This window comes from Gossypium arboreum, chromosome 13 (genome assembly GCF_025698485.1).
Source record: "Gossypium arboreum isolate Shixiya-1 chromosome 13, ASM2569848v2, whole genome shotgun sequence".
Lineage (NCBI taxonomy): Eukaryota > Viridiplantae > Streptophyta > Magnoliopsida > Malvales > Malvaceae > Gossypium > Gossypium arboreum.
The window spans coordinates 42988313-43005732 of NC_069082.1; positions in this window are offsets into that span (position 1 = coordinate 42988313).

The window sequence follows — 17420 nt, forward strand, 5'->3', positions numbered from 1 at the left end:
CAGGTCGTAATGCATGAAGGTCAGTGTAGTCGCACCCTGTAACAGGGGAGACTTTAACTAATAAACTGTACTAATTGGTCTGACAAAAAATTCTAGAAAAAAATATGTAGATGGACATATGAGTCTAGTTTCAGGTAAAAATTACAAAACTGATTTTCGAGCTTTGAAACTCAAGATATGATTTTTAAGGCGACAGTGATGCAGTAACCAGCTTGCCTGGAAATTTTTAAATGGACTGTGAAAATAATTAAGTTAAGTCTGTACGCACCTTGTGTTCGACTCTGGTAACGGACTCTGGTACGGGGTGTTACATCAACAGAATAGAATTATTAGAATGCCATCTCAATCTGGAAAAAATTAATCTTATTAAACCAAAAAAAAAACACCAGACCAGTATTGAAAAAGATGTCTAATTAAAGAAAAAGGCATGAAGGAATTAAGGCTTTACTATTAGTATTTTGTTTTTTCTTTCTTTTGTGAGAAGATTTGATGCTGAATTATTATTTTGTACACTAATTTATAAATTCCAAAATAAAAGTTGGCATGCCTTTTTATATAATAAAAGAATAAATCAATATAGTAAATAACTAAGTTAGAAAAACAAAATAGGACATGCATATTTAAGTAAGTTTAGTGTATGTTTAAGTAAGTTTCGGGAAAAAAGAAAAAGGTCGAAATGTTTGCATATTTAAGATATTTTATGTGCCAAAGCTATTTTGCTGGATAGTGTCCCTGTTATGTGCCAAAGTTTAAACCGCAATGTATTGATCTCAAGAGAACAAAATGAAGCTCTGAGAATTTGATTTTTTTCTTCTTTAATAATTAATCTTCTCTTTCTCTTTTTAAACTGCAGATATAGAAATTTTGAACGGTTGCATCGACATCTGAAAGAAATTCCCAATTATTCATTACATTTGCCCCCCAAAAGGATATTTTCATCAAGCACATAGGAAGCTTTTGTTCATCAGCGGTGCATTCATCTTGACAAATATCTGCAAGTACTTTATGTCCTAGTCTTTCATTTTTTTAGGATGGTTACTTTTGAACCTGTTTCTTCAACTAAGCCACCTCTTTACAGGATCTATTGTCTATACCCAATGTGGCTGAACAACATGAAGTGTGGGATTTTTTAAGTGTTTCCTCAAAGGTGCGTGTCTTCTTGGAATTGGGTGCTTCCTTATTTTCTATGGATAGAATGAATGACATCCAACACTAATTGTGCTTGTAATTTTCTTTTGAAGAATTACTCTTTCGGAAAATCCTCATCCCACGTCGCAGTCATACGGCCTTGCTAAGATTGTTGAGAAATTAGCTAATCGTTTGACCCCAGAGGAGTCCTTGTCCACCACCGTACGAGGTTGGCCTTCTTCCGAGTATTTCATCAAAGGTAATTTCAATTATCTAATTCTTAGCAATATGAATCCACCTTCCGCCTTTCAATTTTACGGTGGATTTGGATTTTTTTAAATTTGGGGGAAAAGTTTGCACTAACTGTGACAGCCCTAATATGACCCTAGTCGGGAAGTGGTTTCGGGACCACAAAACCGAGTCATAAAAATAATTAGCTGTCATCTTTGATGCTTACTATATGTATATATGCATGTGTGAAAATTTCATATTTGAATTTTGCTAATTGTAGGTGAATTTTAGTAAATAGGACTTATGTGAGAAAATTTAGAAATGTGCTAGGCAAATGTAAAGTGGCCTATTAATGCATGTTATAGAAGTGAAGGGTTTGCATGTCAAATTGCCCAAAAATTGAGCTAGTGGCCGGCCATGCTATGGGTCATAGCATATTTTAAGCATGGTGTGCTAATGTTCATGTTGGAAAGAATAAAATAATGAGTTAGTAATAAAATAAGGGGGATGAAGGGTGAAGGAAAGAAAAAAGGGGTATCACCTTGTTCTTCTTAGCCGTACAAGAAGAAGAAGAAAGAGGAGGGGGCATTCGCCTTTTGAATGAAGAGAAGGTTAGAAAATTTTGTTAATCTTTCTTTTGAAATCTTAGTTTGTTCAGGTTAATCATCATGTTTTTCTTACCTAGCCATACTAAAATTTTGAATTTAGAGTGTTGGATGGAACTTTCGGTTATAGTATGTGTGAGAAGAACTTGATTTTTTTTTTCTTACCTTTAAGTTTTGATGGATAAAGAAACAAAAAGATTGTTGATGAAAGAAATTAATGTGTTAAGTGATTATATGAAACTTATTCATGTTTATATGTGTTATATGCATTGAAAATGGTTGATGATTTTGGATGTGATTAGATTGAATCGGCCATGGTATATCCATAAGTATGATTTATGCTTGTTATGTTACTCACGGTTAAAATGATTCAGCTATGGTTCATGTAAAAATAAAATATACATGATTTGGTATTAAATGATATTAGGTTATATTAGAACATAGAAAGAGTTTATTTTGGTATGCTTATTACATGGTAGGTAAGATTTGTGTTTTGGATATATGTTTATATTTGGTTAATGATTTGTTCTTGTGAATTATAAATTTGTAACATGAATTGAGTTGGAAGTTATTATAATGTACTTGTGCATTCAGGTATATGATGAAAATATATGAGGTGGTTATAATCAACTTTGTGATTCGGCTCTTGCACATATATATATATATATATATATTTGCACATGATGTATTGGTATGACATATATATTATCTCAAGGTATATATTTATATATGATGGTGTTTCAGTTATGGAGTAAACGATGGATGCGTATTTAGTTATAATATGTAATGCATTAGTTAGTAAAATGTATGCCATTTATATGTGGTATTAAGTATATAATTGGCCTCAACATAGACTTGCATATTCGGCCACATGAGATGGATTGGTGTTGCATGTATTCGGTTAGAGGCAAGCATATTGATGCTTTTATCTTGGCTTAGATAATCAGCTAAAAGAGAGCGTTGGCTAATATGTTGAGTTTGATTCATGATTTCATACATATGTGACTCTAATGTCTAATGTATACATGGGTTAAGTACCTTGAGTTTCTCTTCTTGATGTTCAAGTGATTAAATCAATTTATTTGTTAAATTAATCTCAAGAGCAAAGGGGAACTAAATCCGATAAAGGGAAGGAAAAAGTGGTCGAATAGCCATCGAAATCGTTCGACAACATCCGAAGTAAATTTTCGAGTAACGAGACTTAGTTTACGATTTGATTAAGTCATGACGTATGAGCATAACAAATATACGGTGATATGATGATTCTACTTGAATTATATGTTGAGTTAATTAGTCTATACGTATGACGGGTAGTCGTATGTGCATAGAGATCGTGTCATAAAGAAAACTAAACCATGCTGTTTGTATGTGGCTAGTGAGCCGAAAATGAGATTGCTTAATACGTGACTTGTGTTTGAACTCTAATTATGAAAATGAAATATAGATGTGTCATGATTTATTGATATGTGCATGAATATTTGGATGATAAATGGACTAAGTCCCGAAGGCATTTGCACTAGTGACTAGTTCCGGGCTAAGTCCCGAAGGCATTTGTGTGAGTTACTATATCCGGGCTAAGTCCCGAAGGCATTTGTGCGAGATACTATATCCGGGCTATGCCCCGAAGGTATTCGAGCGAGTAGCTATATTCGGTGTACTTGGCTTGGGAATGAGCGACCTTGCTGTAATAGTTTCAATTAATACGCTCGTAAAATCCCAGCGATGAGGTATGTTTCGTGTAACACCCCGAACCCGAGACCGTCGCCGGAGTCGAACACGAGGTGTTAACAGACTTCAAACCACTTATTGATAATTTCCCAGACAAGCTGCCAATCTGCGTACTAGTCGCTTCAAAAATCATAACTTGAGTTTTACAACTCAAAAATCAGTTTCGTAATTTTTCCCTGAAACTAGACTCATATGTCCATCTAAAGATTTTTTTCTAGAATTTTTGGTCAAGCCAATTAGTACAGTTTATTAGTTAAAGTCTCCCATGTTACAGAGGTCGACTACACTGACCTTAGTGCGTTACAACTCGAATAACTCCCTGTGCAGGGCTTCAATACTGATGCCGTTTGTTTCTATAGAAACTAGACTCAAAGAGGAATTTATAAATATATGGTATGACTCCTAATTATCTCTGGTTAATTTATAATGAATTTTCAAAGTCGGAACAGGGAATCCAGAAACCGTTCTGGCCCTGTTTCACGAAAACCCAAATGTCTTTTAACATACAACTCATATGACCGTTTCGTTTCTTCCATATGAAAATGGATTCATCAAGGTTCATTTAAATAATTTATTAACTATTTAATTCCATTCCTACTATTTTTAGTAATTTTTCACATCCACGTCACTGTTGCTGCCAGCATCTATTTCTAGGGTAGACTTTCTCTAACACATAGTTTCTATAATTCAACCACCCCTTTTTCATATATAGTCCAAGATATAATCATGATGACCCATTCTAATGGCTGGTCGTTGCCAAACATTTCCGTGCTTCTTAATGAGCATATACATACCAAATGATTATAACATTATGCTCAAAACATTTATAAGCCATTTTCGCATGGCTATTCAAAATTTTACATACCAAGTTCAAACAAAACATAATAGCCTATACATGCCGAAATGTACTCCAAGACCAACTACGAAGAAAATACCAAAAGTTGTTAGCCGGTGTAATGACTTCGATGACGGTCCCGAATACGCAAAAAGTCGAGTCCAAGAAACCTAAAATAGGTGACAAGCAAACACCGAATGAGTATATAACTCAGTAAGTCATAAGCAATGCACTAACAACCATTAATAACATTATCGCAAGAGGAAACAAAATGGAACGAGGCTAATTACTCCATTCAAACCGAACTATACCATAGTTCCTTAGACCTTCGATTCAATCATACATCTACATGACCTTTCACTCATTCCGCGATAATTCTTATGTACGTGACTTCAATTTACATTGTCACATAGGTTCAAACTTACCAAGCTCGACCCCAAATATAAACATAGCGCCTATTAGCCATGAACTCAAGGTACTTACCCGATCCGCTGTCCGTGATGAACTCAATAGTGTTGCACACTCAGTGTCAATAGTGATTCAAAAGCATATAGTGAGTCCGCACACTTAGTGCTATATAATCAACCCGCACACTTAGTGCTACATGATCAAACTCGCACACTTAGTGCTGTACAAGTTTTAAACCCGCACACTTAGTGCCATTCTCATGATCACAAATGTTTATACCCGCACACTTAGTGCCGAAATCAACAACTCAATACATCTCACCTCTTTTCCTTCCATTCAATACTTCCATCACCACATACACACATGTATATAAATTCATCATTCCTTTCGGCATAATTACATAGACATTATGTCTATTCAAACCAACACAAAATATATGCTTAGTGACTTACCTTGTGTTGGGTAAAACAGTCCAAGTCGGCTACTCGACCTTCGTCTTTCCCTTGCTTGACTCTCCTTCTTTAACTCCTTGAGCTTAATCAATAAATTAACTAGTTTAACCATCTTGCTAAACATTCATAATTCAATTACACATGCATATGTATGTTTGTATATTCGGCAACCATCCTCACTTATTACCCATTTAGTCAATTATCTAAGCCAAGATAAGGCTTCAATACGGTTGCCTCTAACCGAATACATGCACACCAATCTACTTCATTTGGCCGAATATGCATGTCTATGTTGAGGCCAATTTTACACTTAATACCACACAAAAAAAACAGCATACATTTTACTAACTAACGATTACATATTGTAGCTCAATACACATCTCTCATTTACTACATAACCAAACATCATCACAAGCAAATATACACCTTGAAATAGTATATATGTCATACCAATTCATCATGTGCAAACACATATTCATGTAGGTGCAAGGGCCGAATCTCAAGTTGTTTATATCCAAATATAAACACATATCCAAAGCTCAAATCTTACCTACCATGCAACATGCATGAATCACACTTATGGATATACCATGACCGAATACATCACAACACCATAATTTTGGTCATGATTAAGCAAAGAACTTAATGTCTTACTCAAAATACTAAAAAGAAAGTCCAAGAGCCATCAATCCCCATCACATATACCATTAACAAGCTTCATATTTAACATGCAATGGCATTAACACAAAATCCACCTTGGCCAAATACCATCCCCATGATATAACAAAGATTTGAACCATGGGCTAATAAGAACATCAAGCTAGTAACTAAAACATGCATGAATCTCATGGCACAACCTCAAACATACCTTAATCTTGATGCAAGTATAGCCAAACCCTTCCTAATCCTCTTCCAAACCAAACATGAAGCAAAAATTCCTCTTCTTCCTTAGGATTTTCGGTCAAGAGAGAATGAAAGGATGATCAATTTTTTTTTTTTTTTTTTCTTCAATACACGGCAATAGGGGTTCACTCACACATTTTTTTTTTCATTCTTTATTACCCATGCTTATTTGTTTATTTCTTTTCTCCCTAATGCACCAACAAAACATGTCTATGACATGTTTTGCCTATCCCTCATTGTCATGGCGGCCACCTCTTATAAAAGAGGGATATTTGACATGCAAGGCCATTGTTTTGCATGCATGCTTTAATTAGTCATTACATTCCCCATCATACTTCCAAAGTTTTCTACTAGGTCCTTTCTAGTGAAATTCACATTTATAGCTCTAAATCAAAACATCAAAAATGTCACACATGAGTTAACAAATATTATAGGCAAAAAAATAAATATTAAATTATTTTTATGCCTCGGTTTTGTGGTCCCGAAACCACATTCCGACTAGGGTCGTTTTAAGGCTGTCACATTTCGTATATGCATGGAATTAGTTGATCCCTTACAAATAGTATTCGCTCAGTCGATAAATGAGCTACCGGCCTTTGGCTAAGTTGATCTTTTGTGTATGAATATAAGGGTTGGTAATGTGAAGTAAGTATGATATTGAGAATTTGTGCATATGAAATTATCCGTTTAGCCATATGAATGTTACACTTTAGTTGTGTCAAATTTTATGGCTCAAAACTTACTAAGCATTAAATGCTTACTCCGTTTCTTTGAATCTCTGCTTTATAGATTTTGGTTCGTCACCATCGGACTCGGGATTGTCAAGTCAAGTCGTCCACACTATCAAAGCCCCTTTTGGTACACTTTTGGTTGAACTTTGAAATGGCATGTATAGGACTACCCTTTTGTTGTTGGTCATGTACCCTTGGGTTTTGTATAAATTTGGATAGCCATGCGAAAATGGCTTATATACACTTTGAGCATAGTATTATAATCGTTTTGTATGTTGTTTATTAAGAGGTATGGAAATGTTTGGAAATGATTAGCCATTGGAATGGTTAATCATGATCATATTTTGGGCTATATATGCCAAAGGGCTAGTTGAATCATGGAAACTATGAAATAGGTAAAGTCTACCTTAAAGGCGATCTTGACAAAGAATAAAGTGATGTAAATTTGAAAAATCACTAAAATTAGTAGGAATGGAATTAAATAGTGAATAAATTATGTAATCGAACCTTGATGAATCTAATTTCATATGGAAGAAACGAAATGATCATATGAGTCATATGTTAAGAGATATTTAAGTTTTCGTGAAAGCGGGCTAGAACGGTTTCTGGATTTCCTGTTCCGAATTTGGAAATTCATTATAAATTAACCAGAGATAATTAGAAGTCATGCCATATATTTATAGATTCCTTTTCGAGTCTAGTTTCTGTAGAAACAAACGGCATCAGTATTGAATCCCTGTACAGGGAGATATCCAAGTCGTAGTGTGTGAAGGTAGAGTAGTCGAACCCTGAAACAGGGGAGACTTTAACTAATAAACTGTACTAATTGGCTTGACCAAAAATTCTAGAAAAAAATTTTAGATGGATATATGAGTCTAGTTTCAGGAAAATTTACTGAAACTGGTTTTCGAGTTTTGAAACTCAAGATATGATTTTTAAGACGACAAAGGACGCAAAGAATCAAATTTTGTCCGAAATTTTTAAATGGATTGTGAAAATAAATGTATTATGTCTGTTAGCACCTCGTGTTCGACTCCGAAAACGGTCTCGGGTACGGGGTGTTACAATTAAATTGGTATCATAGCTACGGTTTAGTCGATTCTAGGACTACCGTAATACGTTTGGGTCTAGCTATACATGCCATTATGTGATTATTTGATAGTGTGGTGATTTTTGACATTTGCAAATGTGTTTACTTATAGTAATGGATCCCGATCCCGACCGAGTGGTAGCTGATGATCTTGAGAGTGTAGCGCCTGCTCCCGCACAAGGGACAAATCGACGGACTCTCAACCTATTGCTAGTAATCCGAATGATGAAGCTAGACAAGCTTTCTATAGCGTGATGAATGATTGGTTCAACCAATACATTCGAACTAATACTACTGCTCCACAACCTCCATTCCCGACTAATACCACCCAAGACCTACAATACCTCCGATGGCTCGACCAAATAAGGTCAAATAAGCCCCAGTTGATGTAATTCAAAACACGGGCTATTGAATTTAAAGCTACTTGACAATGATGATGCCGAGCAAGCTGAATTTTGGTTGGACAACACTATTCGGGTACTCGATGTGCTATCTTGCACACCCGATGAGTGCCTAAAGTGTACTATCTCCTTGCTACATGATTCTGCCTACTATTGGTAGAATACGTTGACTTCTATTGTGCCCAGAGAGCAAGTAACTTGGGAGTTTTTCCAAACCGAGTCTCGGAAAAAGTATATCAGTCAGAGATTCATGGATTAAAAACGGAAGGAATTTCTTGAACTTAAACAAGGTTCCATGTCGGTTACCGACTATGAACGAAAATTTGTGAGGCTTAGCCGGTACGCGCGAGAATGCATTTCTTCAGAAGCTGTGATGTGTAAACGTTTCGAAGATGGACTGAATGATGATATAAAGCTGTATGTTAGCATTTTGGAAATCCGGGAATTTGTGGCACTTGTCGAGCGAGCTTGCAAAGCCGAGGAGCTCAGTATGGAGAAAAGAAAAGTTGAGGTGGGAGCAAAGGAGTTTCGTAAGAGGTCTTCAGGGAAGCCCTTCCAACAGTCATCGAAGAAATTTAGAGATGGCTTAGGCCGGTCTAGAGACACTTCAGGCTTTTCTAGACGAGATTGTGATCGACCCCCTGTGGGTACACGAGTCACTTCGATCGCAAGTGTTGGAAATGATCGTCGAGACAGAATGGAGTGCCAATATTGTGGTAAATGGCATTCGGGGAGTTGTAGATTCCATGACCGATCCTGTTATAAGTGCGGATCAGTTGACCACTTTATTAAAGATTGTCCGAGGTTGTCTGAACAGAATGTAAACCAGAGTGGGAAACCAGGTGCTACCACTGCTCGAGGTAGACCATCTAGAAACACGGGAAATCCTAGTGGTGGTCAGAGAGGATCTAGAGGCTACAACTAGATCTGAGGCTCGTGCTCTTGCTAGAGCTTATGCTATACGCGCACACGAGGATGCTTCCTCGCCAGATGTTATTACCAGTACTTTTACTCTCTTTGATACTAATGTGATTGCTTTGATTGACCTCGGTTCTACTCATTCTTATATATGTGAAACCTTAGCATCCATAGAAGACTTTACCTATTGAGTCTCATCGAGTTCGTAATTCGGTGTCAAATCCTTGGGTCGTTACGTGCTTGTCGACAAAGTGTGTAAGAAATGTCCCTAGTAATTGAGGTTCTGTTTTCTACGGACTTGATGCTTTTTCCGTTTGATGAATTTGATGTTATTCTTGGTTTGGATTGGTTGACCGTGCATGATGCGGTTGTGAATTGCAAAAGCAAGACTATTGATTTGAGGTGCGCAAATAATGAGATAATCCGAGTTGAGTCTACGGACTTAAAAGGGTTGCCAGCTATAATATCATCAATGTTGGCTCAGAAATATGTAAGAAAGGGGTGCGAAGCATACCTTGCGTATGTACTTGATGACAAAGAGTTAGAAAAGAAACCCGAATTTGTGCCGTGGTTTGTGAATACCGGATGTTTTCCAAGAATTACCGGTTTACCACTGCTCGGAGGTAGAGTTTGGTATTGAACTTGTACCGGACTACACCAATTTCGATAGCTCCGTGATCGTATGGCACCAACGAATTGAAGGAATTGAAAGCTCGGTTGCAAGAGTTAATGGATAGAGGTTTCGCTCGACCAAGTTTCTCACCTTGGGGTGCACCAGATTGTTTGTGAAAAGAAGGACGGAACCATGAGGTTGTGCATCGACTATCGTCACCGAATAAAGTGACAATAAAGAATAAATATCCGTTCACGTATTGATGATTTGTTTGATCAACTAAAGGGAGCCTCAGTGTTTTCAAAGATAGATTTGAGATCGGGTTATTATCGATTCATGAATTCGAGATTCGGATATACCCAAAACGCTTCGTAATCGAGATACGGCCACTACAAGTTCTTAGTGATGCCGCTTAGGCTCACTAATGCCCTCAGGTATTTATGGATTTGATGAATCGGATCTTGACACAGATTTGGACCGGTTCAGTAGTTGTGTTTATTGATCACATCTTGGTCTATTCAAGAGATGAGACCGAACATGCCGAGCACCTGAGATTAGTGTTGCAAATTTTACGAGATAAGCAGTTATATGCTAAGTTCAGTAAGTGTGAGTTCTGGTTAAGAGAGGTGAGCTTCTTGGGCCATGTGGTATCCGTGATCGGTATTCGATTTGATCCGAGCAAAATTTCAGCCATACTTAACTGGAAGCCTCAGAAATATTATCGAGGTTCGAGAGCTTTTGGGACTTGCTTTACTACCGACGGTTTGTAAAAGGTTTCTCGATGATAGCCACACCAATGACGGCTACTTCAAAAGATGTTAAGTTTGAATGGACGAAAAAATGTCAGAAAAGTTTTGATCAACTGAAAACTTATTTGACTGAAGCTCCAATTCTAGTGCAACCCGAATCAGGCAAAGAGTTTGTCATTTATAGTGATGCCTCCCTACTTGGGTTGGGTTGCGTATTGATGCAAGAAGGTCGAGTTGTGGCCTATGCGTCGAGACAATTAAAGCCACATGAGAAAAATTATCCGACCCATGATCTCGAATTAGCTGCCATCATATTCGCTTTGAAAATATGGAAACATTACTTATTTGGTGAGAAATGCCATGTATTTTCAGATCACAAAAGTCTCAAATATTTGATGACTCAAAGAAACTTAAATCTACGACAAAGACGTTGGCTCGAGTTGTTAAAAGATTATGAGCTTGTCATTGACTATCACCCGGGAAAGGCTAATGTGGTTGCGGATGCCTTAAGTCGTAAATCACTGTTTGCTTTACGAGCGATGAATGTACACTTGTCTGTTCTATCCGACAATGTGTTAGTGGTGGAATTAAAGGCCAAACCATTATTGATTCATCAAATTCGTGAAGCTCAGAAAGTCGATGATGAATTGGTTGCAAAACGGGCTGAATGTGTTCCGAATATAGAATCAGAGTTTCAAGTTGATGATGACGATTGTTTGAGGTTTAGAAGTCGTTTGTGCGTTCCAAGAAATTCAGAACTCATTTCAATGATTCTGAACGAAGCTCATTGTAGCCGAATGTCAATTCACCCGGGGAGTACGAAAATGTACAACGATCTGAGACGCCAGTTTTGGTGGCGTGGCATGAAACGAGACATTTCCAATTTTGTATCGAAGTGTTTAATATGTCAACAAGTGAAGGCGGAACATCAAGTGCCTACGGGTTTACTTCAGCCGATCATGATACCTGAATGGAAATAGGATCGAGTCACGATGGATTTTGTATCTGAGTTGCCAGTATCGGCAAGTAAGAAAGATGCGATTTGGGTTGTTGTTGATAGACTGACTAAGTCGGCTCATTTTATTCCCGTACGTACGGATTTTTCATTGGATAAACTAGCTGAATTGTATGTTTCTCAGATTGTGAGATTACACGGAGTACCGATTTCTATTGTGTCGGATAGAGATCCGAGATTCACCTCGCGATTTTGGAAGAAATTGCAAGAAGCTTTCGGTACCAAGCTACATTTTAGCACCGCTTTTCATCCACAAACCGATGGTCAATCCGAGCGGATAATTCAGATACTTGAGGATATGTTGAGATGTTGCATCCTCGAGTTTAGTAGTTCATGGGAGCGGTATTTACCTTTGATTGAATTCGCTTACAACAATAGTTTTCAATCAAGTATTAAGATGGCACCTTACGAGGCTTTGTACGGGCGTAAATGCCGTACACCATTGTTTTGGACCGAGCTCGGTGAAAGTAAAATTTCGGAGTAGATTTGATTAAAGATGCTGAACAGAAAGTAAAAATAATTCGTGAAAGTCTGAAGGCAGCATCAGATCGTCAGAAGTCATATGCGGATTTAAAACGGAGAAATATTGAGTATCAGGTGGGAGACAAAGTGTTTCTTAAGGTTTCACCTTGGAAAAAGATACTCAGATTTGGCCGTAAGGGCAAACTGAGTCCGAGGTTCATAGGGCCGTATGAAATATCCAAACGAGTTGGTCCGGTGGCATATAGATTGATGTTACCCCCTGATCTTGAGAAGATTCACAACGTTTTTCATGTCTCAATGCTTCGACGTTACAGGTCTGATCCTTCGCACATAATAAGTCCCTCCGAGGTCGAAATTCAAGCCGATATGAGTTATGAAGAAGAACCGATTCGTATCCTAGCAGGTGAAGTGAAAGAGTTGCGAAACAAAAGGGTTCAGCTAGTGAAAGTGTTATGGCTCAAACACGGAATGGAAGAAGCTACTTGGGAAACCGAGAACTCTATGAAAGAACGATACCCAAACCTATTTACCGGTAAGATTTTCGGGGACGAAAATTTCTTAAGTGGGGGAGAGTTGTGACAGCCCTAATATGACCCTAGTCGGGAAGTGGTTTCGGGACCACAAAACCGAGTCATAAAAATAATTAGCTGTCATCTTTGATGCTTACTATATGTATATATGCATGTGTGAAAATTTCATATTTGAATTTTGCTAATTGTAGGTGAATTTTAGTAAATAGGACTTATGTGAGAAAATTTAGAAATGTGCTAGGCAAATGTAAAGTGGCCTATTAATGCATGTTATAGAAGTGAGGGGTTTGCATGTCAAATTGCCCAAAAATTGAGCTAGTGGCCGGCCATGCTATGGGTCATAGCATATTTTAAGCATGGTGTGCTAATGTTCATGTTGGAAAGGATAAAATAATGAGTTAGTAATAAAATAAGGGGGATGAAGGGTGAAGGAAAGAAAAAAAGTGGTATCACCTTGTTCTTCTTAGCCGTACAAGAAGAAGAAGAAAGAGGAGGGGGCATTCGGCCTTTTGAATGAAGAGAAGGTTAGAAAATTTTGTTAATCTTTCTTTTGAAATCTTAGTTTGTTCAGGTTAATCATCATGTTTTCTTACCTAGCCATACTAAAATTTTGAATTTAGAGTGTTGGATGGAACTTTCGGTTATAGTATGTGTGAGAAGAACTTGATTTTTTTTTCTTACCTTTAAGTTTTGATGGATAAAGAAACAAAAAGATTGTTGATGAAAGAAATTAATGTGTTAAGTGATTATATGAAACTTATTCATGTTTATATGTGTTATATGCATTGAAAATGGTTGATGATTTTGGATGTGATTAGATTGAATCGGCCATGGTATATCCATAAGTATGATTTATGCTTGTTATGTTACTCATGGTTAAAATGATTCGGCTATGGTTCATGTAAAAATAAAATATACATGATTTGGTATTAAATGATATTAGGTTATATTCGAACATAGAAAGAGTTTATTTTGGTATGCTTATTACATGGTAGGTAAGATTTGTGTTTTGGATATATGTTTATATTTGGTTAATGATTTGTTCTTGTGAAGTATAAATTTGTAACATGAACTGAGTTGGAAGTTATTATAATGTACTTGTGCATTCGGGTATATGATGAAAATATATGAGGTGGTTATAATCAACTTTGTGATTCAGCTCTTGCACATTTATATATATTTGCACATGATGTATTGGTATGACATATATATTATCTCAAGGTATATATTTATATATGATGGTGTTTCAGTTATGGAGTAAACGATGGATGCGTATTGAGTTATAATATGTAATGTATTAGTTAGTAAAATGTATGCCATTTATATGTGGTATTAAGTATATAATTGGCCTCAACATAGACTTGCATATTCGGCCACATGAGATGGATTGGTGTTGCATGTATTCGGTTAGAGGCAAGCATATTGATGCTTTTATCTTGGCTTAGATAATCGGCTAAAAGAGAGCGTGGGCTAATATGTTGAGTTTGATTCATGATTTCATACATATGTGACTCTAATGTCTAATGTCTATATGGGTTAAGTACCTTGAGTTTCTCTTCTTGATGTTCAAGTGATTAAATCAATTTATTTGTTAAATTAAGCTCAAGAGCAAAGGGGAACTAAATCCGATAAAGGGAAGGAAAAAGTGGTCGAATAGCCATCGAAATCGTTTGACAACATCCGAAGTAAGTTTTCGAGTAACGAGACTTAGTTTACGATTTGATTAAGTCATGACGTATGAGCATAACAAATATACGGTGATATGATGATTCTACTTGAATTATATGTTGAGTTAATTAGTCTATACGTATGACGGGTAGCCGTATGTGCATAGAGATCGTGTCATAAAGCAAACTAAACCATGTTGTTTGTATGTGGCTAGTGAGCCGAAAATGGGATTGCTTAATACGTGACTTGTGTTTGAACTCTAATTATGAAAATGAAATATAGATGTGTCATGATTTATTGATATGTGCATGAATATTTGGATGATAACCAGGCTAAGTCCCGAAGGCATTTGCGCTAGTGACTAGTTCCGGGCTAAGTCTTGAAGGCATTTGTGCGAGTTACTATATCCGGTCTAAGTCCCGAAGGCATTTGTGCGAGTTACTATATCCGAGCTAAGTCCCGAAGGCATTTGTGTGAGTTACTATATCCGGGCTAAGTCCCGAAGGCATTTGTGCGAGATACTATATCCGGCTATGTCCCAAGGTATTCGAGCGAGTAGCTATATCCGGTTAAATCCAAGGTACTTGGCTTGGGAATGAGCGACCTTGCTGTAATAGTTTCAATTAATACGCCGTAAAATCCCATCGATGAGGTATGTTTCAGATATGCATGGAATTAGTTGATCCTTACAAATAGTATTCGCCAATCGATAAATGAGCTACCGCCTTTGGCTAAGTTGATCTTTTGTGTATGAATATAAGGGTTGGTAATGTGAAGTAAGTATGATATTGAGAATTTGTGCATATGAAATTATCCGCTTAGCCATATGAATGTTACACTTTAGTTGTGTCAAATTTTATGGCTCAAAACTTACTAAGCATTAAATGCTTACTCCGTTTCTTTGAATCTCTGTTTTAAAGATTTTGGTTCGTTAGCTATCGGACTCGGGATTGTCGAAGTCGACGTCGTCCACACTATCAAAGCCCCTTTTGGTACACTTTTGGTTGAACTTTGAAATAGCATGTATAGGACTACCCTTTTTGTTGTTCGTCATGTACCCTTGGGTTTTGTATAAATTTGGATAGCCATGCGAAAATGGCTTATATACACTTTGAGCATAGTATTATAATCGTTTTGTATGTTGTTTATTAAGAGGTATGGAAATGTTTGGAAACGATTAGCCATTGGAATGGTTAATCATGATCATATTTTGGGCTATATATGCCAAAGGGCTAGTTGAATCATGGAAACTATGAAATAGGTAAAGTCTACCTTAAAGGCAGATGCTGATAGCAACAGTGATGTAAATTTGAAAAATCACTAAAATTAGTAGGAATGTAATTAAATAGTGAATAAATTATGTAATCGAACCTTGATGAATCTACTTTAATATGGAAGAAACGAAACGATCGTATGAGTCATATGTTAAGAGATATTTAAGTTTTCGTGAAACAGGGCCAGAACGGTTTCTGGATTCCCTGTTCCGACTTTGGAAATATATTATAAATTAACCAGAGATAATTAGAAGTCATTCCATATATTTATAGATTCCTTTTCGAGTCTAGTTTCTATAGAAATAAACGGCATCAGTATTGAAGCCCTGTACAGGGAGATATCCAAGTCGTAGTGCATGAAGGTCAGAGTAGTCGAACCCTGAAACAGGGGAGACTTTAACTAATAAACTGTACTAATTGGCTTGACCAAAAATTTTAGAAAAAAACTTTTAGATGGATATATGAGTCTAGTTTCAGGAAAAAATTACGAAACTGGTTTTCGAGTTTTGAAACTCAAGATATGATTTTTAAGACGACAGTGATGCAGTAACCAGCTTGTCTGGAAATTTTTAAATGGACTGTGAAAATAAATGTATTATGTCTGTTAGCACCTCGTGTTCGACTCCGGCAACGGTCTCGGGTACGGGGTGTTACACTAACATTTAAATTGAATTTCGAGGATCCAATGCTATCAATTGCCCTGTAATTTTAACCTGTTTCCACTTTTCAATTTGATGGTGAACTTGATTATTTTTAAATTTGGGCAAACCCAACCAGTATGACCGGACATGGCCCCTAGAACGAGTAGAAAATTAATGTCTTTAAGCCATAATATTTAAAACCCAACAATTACTGTCTTTTAATATAACATTAAAAATTTTGCATTCATTTCTACCTTTTAATTTGTAATTGACTAATTTTCTGTCTCTATTATTTGACCCCCTAATTCAAACAAGTTTTTCAATGGCGATGCAGATGTGATTTGATGTCTATGCCCACTGCTTGGATTTAACCATACTATCAAAGTTAGGTGTGCTTGAATTGAAATTTATAAATTTTAATATTGTAAAATTAAATAATTTTATATTCAAGTGTAATGGATTTCGCTTATTATTATATACATTTAATATTTAAATTTAGTATATATTGTTAAAATAGATAATCGCAAACATTAAACATGAAATGTAAAATGAACCCAATAACTATTTTCAAGTTTAGTTCATGCTCAACTATATTTTTTTAATCTTTAAATAATAAATTGAATTATTGTATTTAGATAATTTAGTACAATTCTCAAATTGTAAATATGTAGATGATATGTCATCAATTCTACCAACACACCCAATGCACGGACATAGTAGCCTTGCCTTGCACATCCTTTACTGCTTGCAACTACATAGTTATGCAAAACTTTCTTATACACATGAACCTTATTAAGCTTACTATGTATAAAAGGCTAATTAACCTTATTAATTAAATTAAATTGTAATTAAAGTTTTATTTTGAAGATATTATTTTATTTTAATTTAATCACAATAAATATTTTGTCTACTTTTATTTTAATTTTAATTTACCTAATTAAATTAAATTGTATTAAAAATTTTATTTTATTTTATTTTAATCAGAAAAATATTTTGTCTACTTTTATTTTATTTTTA